Source organism: Bombina bombina, chromosome 7, assembly GCF_027579735.1.
Source record: "Bombina bombina isolate aBomBom1 chromosome 7, aBomBom1.pri, whole genome shotgun sequence".
NCBI lineage: Eukaryota > Metazoa > Chordata > Amphibia > Anura > Bombinatoridae > Bombina > Bombina bombina.
The window spans coordinates 489,014,309-489,026,641 of NC_069505.1; the positions used below are offsets into that span (position 1 = coordinate 489,014,309).

A 12,333-nucleotide genomic window follows, 5' to 3' on the forward strand; every position below is an offset into this window, starting at 1 on the left:
TTGTTATTTATTGAAAAGCTGGAAGTTCTGTCTGAAGCACTATATTATCAGCAGTTTTGTAACAATGTAATACATTAGCACGAGCACTATTTCCTGTCATGTAGCGCTTCAGGCATGTGCACACTACCTATCTCTTCAACAAAAGAACAACAAGAAAACAAAGCAAATTTGCTAAAACTATTCTAAAATTGAATTCTCTATCCGAATCATGAAAGAGAAATTTTGGGTTTCATGTCCCATAAACCCCTGTTCCTCTCTATCCATTAATCTTTTATCCCCTGGCTTGCACACACTAATTCACTTTCCTTAAGGGCTTCCTTGTAGTACGCTCTCAGATTTAAACCCTGCTCTCATGTATCTATTTAACCCTGAAAGAACAAAGAAAAACAAGCGCAACCCAAACTAGGTGCAGATCATTTATTATAAAATAAGTGCGCAAAATAACAAATGGTCACTTAAAAGATTAAAATCAATATGTGCAAAAAGGTCATATAGATGAAACCATGTGTTCTCTCCAGGTGGGTTGTGTTTACAAAAGTGCCATTCCGGTCCTTCTCCACCATAGCCGCTTAAACTAAATGTGAGTGAAGGAAACACTGGTAATCTTTGTTAGCAAGTCCGGTAGAGATGTTAAAGAGTTCTCTACGCGTTTCGTCCATATACAATCAGACTCTCTCAAGAGATCTATATGACCTTTTTGCACATCTTGATTTTAACCTTGTAAGTGAGTTTGTTATTTTGCGCACTTACTTTTTAATAAATGATCTGCACCTAGTTTGGGTTGCGCTTCTTTTTCTTTGTTCTTTCATCCGTTTGCCTTCATCCAGTGGACCCAGAAAAATATCCACTAACTTCTGGCAGCAACCCAGTCCTCAAGCTTCAATCGAGGTGACGGAGGAATTTCAAAATCCAAGTGGTGTGTCTCCTTACTACAACACCTTGGATCATATCCATTTTGAATCTTATCGGCTTTACAAATTCAGACCAAGTCAGCGAGGACACCGGTTCTTTGCTTCTTTTTGTCTATTTAACCCTATTTACCCTTGTACAGGAACGCTCATCTCTTCCCAAGATTTCAGATTTAACCCCTGCCCTCCTGTGTATTTAACTTGGCAAAGGAATACTTGTCTCTATACAAGATTACAGATTTAACCCCTTCTGTCCTGTGTCTATTTAACTCTATTTACCCTGGCATAGGAACTCTCATATCTTCCCAAGATTTCAGATTTAACCCTTGCTCTCTTGGCATACTCACCCTTCTCCCACATTCTCAATGTTTAACCCCTGCTCAATCTCCATTCAATCCGTCATTCCCTGGTACATTCAAACTCATTTTGTTCCCAAATTTCCATGTTTAACCCATTCTTTCCTGCACCCCTGTCTCTATTTAAAACGTTCTCCCCTTGTGCACACTCATTCTCTTCCCAATCAATTTAATTTTAACTCCAGCACCATGAAGATGTTTTATATAGACAGTAACTAAAATGAGAAGTCCAGTCCCAAAAGATTGCCTTAAAGGGATAGGAAGTCAAAATTAAACTTGCATGATTCAGATAAAGCATGTCATTTTAAAGACACTTTTAAATTAACTTCTATTTTCAAATGTGCTTCGTTCTCGTAGTATCCCTTGTTAAAAAATGAATTTGCACATATCATGCACTAGTGGGAGCTAATGCTAATTGGTGCCTGCACACATTTGTCTCTTGTGATTGGCTAAATAGATATTTTCAGCTTCCTGTCAGTAGTGCAATGCTGTCCCTTCAGCAATGGATAACAAGAGAATGAAGAAAATTTGATAATAGAAATAAATTGGAAAGTTGTTTAAAATTGTATGTTCTATCTGATTCATAAAAAAGGGGTTTACTATCCCTTTAAAGGGACATTCGATTGTAGTATTAAACATGTTTAATTATATGTAGGAAAAAAAATATTTGCAATATACTTTATTTATTTTGTCCCCCTTTCCTGTAAATTAACAATGTGGGGGTTTCCAACATCACTGAGTTTCTATTAGATATGGGTGAAATTTCAGAATTTGGGTATTTCAGACGCCACATATATCAATATTAGCGTGAAAGGTCAAAACACAAAGATCGGGACAATATAAACAAAAAACTCAATCACATGTTACGAAAACATCAATTGGTGCCAATAGGGGCACATATTTTATTTATATACGCCAGCATTAGAATAATGTAAGATGTACACTCAGTGTAAGCTCGCCTCGGGTGTCAGCCCATCCACCTTGTAAATCCTATGAAATAAGTCAGAGAAGGCGCCTCATAGCGTCATACAGCCAGCCAATGACACACTTCAAATAAAGCAAGAGATAAACTCACATATGGTGTAGCACATAGTAAGGCAGACCGGATCCTTAAGAGACACCTGGCTAACTTGCCTTCGGTCACAAGAACATTTGTAACCGGCTGCAAAGGATCCAAAGGCTTCTATCTCTGATTGGTTGTTTCATACAACCATGAACAACCTATCAGAGGCAGCAGTGTCAGACTGACTGCGTGGAACAACCTATCAGAGGCAGCAGTGTCAAATTCTGTTGCCATAGAGCAAAGCAAGCCAGTGGATCCCTTTACAGATCGTTACAAACGTTCCTGTGATGGGAGGCGAGTTAGCCAGGTGACTTAAAGGGACACTGAACCCAAATTTTTTCTTTTGTGATTTAGATAGAGCAGCAATTTTAAGCAACTTTCTAATTTACTCGGATTATCAAATTTTCTTCATTCTCTTGGTATCTTTATTTGAAATGCAGGAATGTAAGTTTAGATGCCGGCCCATTTTTTGTTAACAACCTGGGTTGTTCTTCCTGATTGGTGGATAAATTCACCCACCAACTAACAAGTGCTGTCCATGGTACTGAACCAAAAAAATAGCCTTTTTCAAATAAAGATAGCAAGAGAACGAATAATTGATAATAGGTGTAAATTAGAAAGTTGGGTTGATTCAATACAAAGATTGAAGCGTGTACACTTATTAGCACTCACATCTCATGGTGATGTGGCTTTAAATTTAGAACCTTTAGTGCCAAAAAGGGGGGACGGTCTGTGCCGTAAAAATAAAATATAACCTTTATTAGATTTGTTAAAAAAGATTCCACAAAACAAACATAAACATATATATATTAAAAACACTTAATGTTGAAAAGGATAATATCACGAGGATTGAAATGCTAAACGTAGCTATCTGTAAGGAAAGTTATCTTCAGGCTTTTGGTTAGGGGTATTCCTGGTTCCCTGGATGTCTCCTGGTTATAGCTGCTGCTATATGTGATATATAATGCTTGTGAAAATAGTGGTACTATTTTCTTGTTCAAATATTATAGTTATTCGTAGTCTCAAAAGTCTTTTGAAAATAGACTTATTTTACAGTGTAGTACCTATAAATGTAATTGTAAATGCTTCTCGGGCATGTGCTTAGGGTTCTTTGATATTAATGCTGCTAACGCAGTGATACTTATTAATGTATAGCACTAGTTATTGTGATACTGTTGCATTATCACTTTCTGGACATATAGTTGCTATCGTATGCTTGTTATATACCTCCCCTTTCAAAGGGTTAATTTGGCTAAGTTCTTAATGCAAATATAATAACCTATTGAATTTTCATAATTAAAAGGTATGCCCTAATAATATTGGGTATGTATTTTTCGTTATTTAGCATAAATATTCTGCTGTTGTAGGGCTGTATGCAATTTTCAACGTTAATACGAATGTTGCTATTAGGACATAGCGTTATACAAGTCCACACAGTGTGAATTGTATCTAGATTACTGGTCTATGTTTTCATGGAGGTATTTGTTGTTCATCCCTCAGTCATTTATACTGTGCGTTGTGCAGATTAACACAATATCAATTTATATTCGGATTATTCCGATTGTTAGGTTGTGTTTTTCTGAGGGTATTTGGCGCATATTCCCTGGTGCTTGGTGCCAACAATATCAAGTATTTCAATGCTATGGATATCTTGCACTGATATCAACAAATGTACTGTTGTTAGCTAGAGCTTTAGTACGATTGGTCTTTTAATTTAATAATTTCATTCATCATTCATACTCAAATGCCCAAGAGCTGCACTATGTCAGCAACTATTAGTTAAATCTCATTTGCATAACTTGCTATAATCGTAAGATATACTATCGTTAGCTTTATATTTATAGTTAGCTTAATATTTTCATTTGTGTGGCGGTCCACCTTGCATTCATACACTTGGCTTACTAGCCGTTCTATACTGCTTAGATGTGGACTAGTCACTATAATAGTTTTCTAGTGAGCTAAGCTATAGTAATTTCCTCAAAAACGTAATACACCTAACTTCAACCTTTTAACTTATAACTAGGCAGTGCGCCTTCCGTAATTGTACCGTTAAGGTTTCAGTGGTGTAACTAAATACTATATCCTTATTCCAACATTAGCTGATAAAAAAGTTTGGCTTAAAGCCTAACAACATATTCAAAGCCCTAACATGTTTCGCCACCAACGTGGCTTTCTCAAAGGGTACGGCGCGGCGTTTGGCGTGGTCTCTTATAGACTCTGGTCCAACCCTTTGTGGTGACATCACGTCCTATCAGATTCGTTGTACAATGTGAACCAATGAGAATGGTTCTAACATTATAACCAACCAATAGCATTTTGCTGATTGGCTCAATATCGATGTCATTGTTTTTAGAGAGTGTCAGAATATTATTCTAATCTAAATGTTTAATCTATGCATTTATATAGAATTTTCTGACTTCGTGTATATTGCAGGAAATATCAACGATTGGTTAATTCTGTCATTTGTCTGATTACCTTCAAAATATTCTTGGAGTGCAGTATGTATATATATATTTCTGGTGATATATAGCATTACAAATATTCTATTATCACTATATAGATGTTATACTCATGTGTCTTATGTCAAGATATGATTTTTAAGTTGAGTAATCATTCTTGTTATTTATTATAAAATGAGTGAAAAATATTATGAATGCCGTTTAGACATTATGTTTCAAATAGCAGGTGATCTTATTTTTTACTTTTTTAACATTTTTTGCAGAGTCATGGAAGAAATGAGTATTTCCATGAAACATAAATAAATGCTGCTGAATAATAATTTCGTCAGGATCTAAGAGAATTTATCGTTCATATTTATCAACATTTTATTGATGTAGTAGTTATAAGTGTGAAGTTCACTCTTAGTTGAATGTTTTCATATAATGGTGGAGGTACCCTATAATTATAGTGACAGGAGTGTGGTTGTGATTGGTTCGTGCTGTAGTTGCTGGTCAGAATACAAATAAAAATAATAATAATAATAAAGATAAAGTGTGAGAATTTAAAATTAAAAAATAAGAAAATAAAAAAATAAAAATAAAAAAATAAAAAAATAAATTAGTGTTAAATGTGAAATAAAGATGAGAATGAAAATGAGGTGGGCTAGTGAAAGAAAGGCTTCCCAGATTTGAGATGCTTGAGAATGTGTGCCTGAAGATAGGCTTCGTTGATACAAAAAGACTTATTATTAATATATTGGAGTGTATATATATTACTGGTGATACCGATGTACATATATTATTGTCACCGAGGTTACCAAAAGGGGAGGGAGTAGGAGTAGAAGTGTGTGGTGTTCACTTGAAATGCATGTGATGGGTGATATATAGGTGGACTGGTGTGACTCAGGGATGTGATTTTAGGATCCTCTACTTCTTTTAATATCGTTTTGGTGTTTTTTATAGCTTCCGAGTGTGACTTCAGATCCTCTACTTTTTTAATGTCATTTTAATATTTAGTTGATATATAGCACATATAAGTTTCATTCTTAAAGTTGTCCTTATAACGATCTCTTGCAGGCATTCTCTCATATTGTAATTGATTTTTCTAGAGATCGTTATAAGGACAACTTTAAGAATGAAACTTATATGTGCTATATATCAACTAAATATTAAAATGACATTAAAAAAGTAGAGGATCTGAAGTCACACTCGGAAGCTATAAAAAACACCAAAACGATATTAAAAGAAGTAGAGGATCCTAAAATCACATCCCTGAGTCACACCAGTCCACCTATATATCACCCATCACATGCATTTCAAGTGAACACCACACACTTCTACTCCTACTCCCTCCCCTTTTGGTAACCTCGGTGACAATAATATATGTACATCGGTATCACCAGTAATATATATACACTCCAATATATTAATAATAAGTCTTTTTGTATCAACGAAGCCCATCTTCAGGCACACATTCTCAAGCATCTCAAATCTGGGAAGCCTTTCTTTCACTAGCCCACCTCATTTTCATTCTCATCTTTATTTCACATTTAACACTAATTTATTTTTTTATTTTTTTATTTTTATTTTTTTATTTTCTTATTTTTTAATTTTAAATTCTCACACTTTATCTTTATTATTATTATTATTTTTATTTGTATTCTGACCAGCAACTACAGCACGAACCAATCACAACCACACTCCTGTCACTATAATTATAGGGTACCTCCACCATTATATGAAAACATTCAACTAAGAGTGAACTTCACACTTATAACTACTACATCAATAAAATGTTGATAAATATGAACGATAAATTCTCTTAGATCCTGACGAAATTATTATTCAGCAGCATTTATTTATGTTTCATGGAAATACTCATTTCTTCCATGACTCTGCAAAAAATGTTAAAAAAGTAAAAAATAAGATCACCTGCTATTTGAAACATAATGTCTAAACGGCATTCATAATATTTTTCACTCATTTTATAATAAATAACAAGAATGATTACTCAACTTAAAAATCATATCTTGACATAAGACACATGAGTATAACATCTATATAGTGATAATAGAATATTTGTAATACCATATATCACCAGAAATATATATATACATACTGCACTCCAAGAATATTTTGAAGGTAATCAGACAAATGACAGAATTAACCAATCGTTGATATTTCCTGCAATATACACGAAGTCAGAAAATTCTATATAAATGCATAGATTAAACATTTAGATTAGAATAATATTCTGACACTCTCTAAAAACAATGACATCGATATTGAGCCAATCAGCAAAATGCTATTGGTTGGTTATAATGTTAGAACCATTCTCATTGGTTCACATTGTACAACGAATCTGATAGGACGTGATGTCACCACAAAGGGTTGGACCAGAGTCTATAAGAGACCACGCCAAACGCCGCGCCGTACCCTTTGAGAAAGCCACGTTGGTGGCGAAACATGTTAGGGCTTTGAATATGTTGTTAGGCTTTAAGCCAAACTTTTTTATCAGCTAATGTTGGAATAAGGATATAGTATTTAGTTACACCACTGAAACCTTAACGGTACAATTACGGAAGGCGCACTGCCTAGTTATAAGTTAAAAGGTTGAAGTTAGGTGTATTACGTTTTTGAGGAAATTACTATAGCTTAGCTCACTAGAAAACTATTATAGTGACTAGTCCACATCTAAGCAGTATAGAACGGCTAGTAAGCCAAGTGTATGAATGCAAGGTGGACCGCCACACAAATGAAAATATTAAGCTAACTATAAATATAAAGCTAACGATAGTATATCTTACGATTATAGCAAGTTATGCAAATGAGATTTAACTAATAGTTGCTGACATAGTGCAGCTCTTGGGCATTTGAGTATGAATGATGAATGAAATTATTAAATTAAAAGACCAATCGTACTAAAGCTCTAGCTAACAACAGTACATTTGTTGATATCAGTGCAAGATATCCATAGCATTGAAATACTTGATATTGTTGGCACCAAGCACCAGGGAATATGCGCCAAATACCCTCAGAAAAACACAACCTAACAATCGGAATAATCCGAATATAAATTGATATTGTGTTAATCTGCACAACGCACAGTATAAATGACTGAGGGATGAACAACAAATACCTCCATGAAAACATAGACCAGTAATCTAGATACAATTCACACTGTGTGGACTTGTATAACGCTATGTCCTAATAGCAACATTCGTATTAACGTTGAAAATTACATACAGCCCTACAACAGCAGAATATTTATGCTAAATAACGAAAAATACATACCCAATATTATTAGGGCATACCTTTTAATTATGAAAATTCAATAGGTTATTATATTTGCATTAAGAACTTAGCCAAATTAACCCTTTGAAAGGGGAGGTATATAACAAGCATACGATAGCAACTATATGTCCAGAAAGTGATAATGCAACAGTATCACAATAACTAGTGCTATACATTAATAAGTATCACTGCGTTAGCAGCATTAATATCAAAGAACCATAAGCACATGCCCGAGAAGCATTTACAATTACATTTATAGGTACTACACTGTAAAATAAGTCTATTTTCAAAAGACTTTTGAGACTACGAATAACTATAATATTTGAACAAGAAAATAGTACCACTATTTTCACAAGCATTATATATCACATATAGCAGCAGCTATAACCAGGAGACATCCAGGGAACCAGGAATACCCCTAACCATAAGCCTGAAGATAACTTTCCTTACAGATAGCTACGTTTAGCATTTCAATCCTCGTGATATTATCCTTTTCAACATTAAGTGTTTTTAATATATATATGTTTATGTTTGTTTTGTGGAATCTTTTTTAACAAATCTAATAAAGGTTATATTTTATTTTTACGGCACAGACCGTCCCCCCTTTTTGGCACTAAAGGTTCTAAATTTAAAGCCACATCACCATGAGATGTGAGTGCTAATAAGTGTACACGCTTCAATCTTTGTATTGAATCAACCCCTCTTTTGTAGTCCAAAAGTACACAGCACCTAACTCTAATATTATAGCAAGGTGAATTACCTGCCTCAATTATTATAGAGCATCTCAAGTACACCGGATAGTAGTGCTATTTAGTCTCTCTCTTTTCGTAAATTAGAAAGTTACTTAAAATTACATGCTCTATCTGAATCACAAAAGAAAAAATTTGGGTTCAGTGTCCCTTTAACCCCTTAAGTACCGACGACGTGCAGGGTACGTCCTCTAAAAAAATACAGTTAACAACCGAGGACGTACCCTGTACGTCGTCGGCCTTGGAAAGCGGTGGAAGCGATCCTGCTTGCTTCCAGCCGCTTTCCGGTTATTGCAGTGATGCCTCGATATCGAGGCATCCTACAATAACCCTCCTTGGCCATCCGATGCAACGAATGCCACTCTGTGGCCCTCTCTGCACCGGATATCGATGGCCGGTATCGTTGGCGGGTGGAAGCTGGTCTGGGAGGCGGGTGGGCGGCCATCGATGCATATGCTGATGCAAGAGGTGGGCGGGATCGTGGGCTGAATCGCCGGGGGCTGACAACTGCTAGTACCCAAGATGGCTCCCAATAAGGTAGAGGGGGAGGGTTAGATAGATGTTTGGGGGGGGGGGTCAGGGAGGTTGGGGGCTAAGAGGGGGATCGTACACATCAGCATATGTAAATATGCTTACTTTTTTAAAAAAAAAATTAAGAGATACCTTTAATTTTAGTACTGGCAGACTTTCTGCCAGTACTTAAAATGGCAGGGACAATTGTGGGGGAGGAGGCTGATCTCTACACTAAAACTAAAATTAACCCTGCAAGCTCCCTACAAGCTACCTAAATTAACCCCTTCACTGCTAGACATAATACACGTGTGATGCGCAGCGGCATTTAGCGGCCTAATTACCAAAAAGCAACGCCAAAGCCATATATGTCTGCTGTTTCTGAACAAAGGGGATCCCAGATAAGCATTTACAACCATTTGTGCCATAATTGCACAAGTTGTTTGTAAATAATTTCAGTGAGAAACCTAAAGTTTGTGAAAAAGTGAATGTTTTTTTTTTTATTTGAACGCATTTGGCAGTGAAATAGTGGCATGAAATATACCAAAATGGGCCCAAATCAATACTTTGGGTTGTCTACTACACTAAAGCTAAAATTAACCCTACAAGCTCCCTACTTAAAGGGATACTGTACCCAAAAATTTTCTTTCGTGATTCAGATTGAGCATGAAATTTTAAGCAACTTTCTAATTTACTCCTATTATCAAATGTTCTTCATTCTCTTGGTATCTTTATTTGAAATGCAAGAATGTAAGTTTAGATGCCGGCCCATTTTTGGTGGACAACCTGGGTTGTCCTTGCTGATTGGTGGATAAATTCATCCACCAATAAAAAAGTGCTGTCCAGAGTACTGAAACCAAAAAAAAAGCTTAGATGCCTTCTTTTTCAAATAATGATAGCAAGAGAACGAAGAAAAATTAATAATAGGAGTAAATTAGAAAGTTGCTTAAAATTACATGCTCTATCTGAATTACAAAAGAAAAAATTTGGGTTCAGTGTCCCTTTAACCCCTTCACTGCTGGCCATAATACACATGTGGTGCTCAGCTGCATTTAGCAGCCTTCTAATTACCAAAAAGCAATGCCAAAGCCATATATGTCTGCTATTTCTGAACAAAGGGGATCCCAGGGAAGCTTTTACAACCATTTGTGCCATAATTGCACACGCTGTTTGTAAATTTCAGTTAGAAACCTAAAATTGTGAAAAATTTTACTTTTTTTTTTTATTTGATCGCATTTGGCGGTGAAATGGTGGCATGAAATATACCAAGATGGGCCTAGATCAATACTTGGGGTTGTCTACTACACTAAAGCTAAAATTACCCCAAAAAGCTCCCTACATGCTCCATAATTAACCCCTTCACTGCTGGGCATAATACACGTGTGGTGCGCAGTGGCATTTAGCGGCCTTCTAATTACCAAAAAGCAACGCCAAAGCCATATATGTCTGCTATTTCTGAAAAAAGGGGAGAGCAGAAAAGCATTTACAACCATTTGTGCCATAAATGCACAAGCTGTTTGTAAATAATTTCAGTGAGAAACCTAAAGTTTGTGAAAAAGTGAACATTTTTTTTTTTTTTTTTTATTTGATCGCATTTGGCGGTGAAATGGTGGCATGAAATATACCAAAATGGGCCTAGATCAATACTTTGGGATGTCTTCTAAAAACAAAATATATACATGTCAAGGGATATTCAGGGATTCCTGACAGATATCAGTGTTCCAATGTAACTAGCCCTAATTTTGAAAAAAAGTGGGTTTGGAAATAGCAAAGTGCTACTTGTATTTATGGCCCTATAACTTGCAAAAAAAGCAAAGAACATGTAAACATTGGGTATTTCTAAACTCAGGACAAAATTTAGAAACTATTTAGCATGGGTGTTTTTTGGTGGTTGTAGATGTGTAACAGATTCTGGGGGTCAAAGTTAGAAGAATTGTGTTTTTTTTCCCATTTTTTCCTCATATTTTTTTAAAAAAAATTATAGTAAATTATAAGATACTAGTCCTAAAGACCGTTCACATGGGCCATTTTTTGCAGTACAGCGTTCCCACCCCTTGCGCTCTATCCCTCCCCCTCTCTTTTGCTCTCTCTCTCTCTTCATCCCTCTCTTTTGCTCTCACCCCCCCTCTCTCTCTCCCCCCCTCTCTTCTTTTGCTCTCTCCCCCTTTTCTTTAGCTTTCTCTCTTCCCCTCTCTTTTTTGCTCTCTTTCCACTCTTATTTTCTTTCTCCCTATGTTGTTCTCTCTCCCCCCTCTCTTGCTCTTTCCCCTCTCTTTTGCTCTCTCTTATCCTAGCTTTAGCTCTTTCCCATCTCTTTTGTCCTCTCCCCCTTTTTCTCTCCCCCCCCCCCCCTCTATCTCTCTCCCCTCTATCTCGCGTGTGCGCCCACGCCCGCCGCGCCACACCCGGCCCGCTCATCACGTCTGGCCACGCCCCCGCCCAGCCACGTCCACTTCTGCCCACAGCGACTGCAAACAGCAGATCAGGTAGGGACTCTAAGGCATGCATTACAGCTTCGGACAAACACACTTGGCCTTTTATATTATAGGATGATGAAAATTATATCTTTAGAAAGTCCATTTAATGGCGAGAAAAACGTATATAATATGTGTGGGTACAGTAAATGAGTAAGAGGAAAATTACAGCTAAACACAAACACCGCAAAAATGTAGAAATAGCCTTGGTCCCAAACCGACAGAAAATAGAAAAGTGCTGTGGTTATTAAGGGGTTAAGGATCCTGTTTGCCTAAACTATGTGCTACACCATATGTGAGTTTATCTCTTGCTTTATTTGAAGTGTGTAATTGGCTGTATTACACTATGAGGCGCCTTCTCTGACTTATCTCATAACACAAAGATCTGGATTTACACAGATTTCAGTGCGTTGCAGTGTCACACCGATATATGCGGCACCAAAAGTAACTGAATATCGCTGCCTGCGGATAACATAATTTATGCTTACCTGATAAATTCCTTTCTTCTGTAGTGTGATCAGTCCACGGGTCATCATTACTT

The 12,333-nt window shown here is 36.4% G+C and overlaps 1 pseudogene; it reads right to left on the minus strand.

The window, feature by feature from the left end:
* Positions 1-12,333, minus strand: part of LOC128636459 (rho GTPase-activating protein 11A-like) — a 119,251-nt pseudogene that overhangs the window by 52,705 nt on the left and 54,213 nt on the right.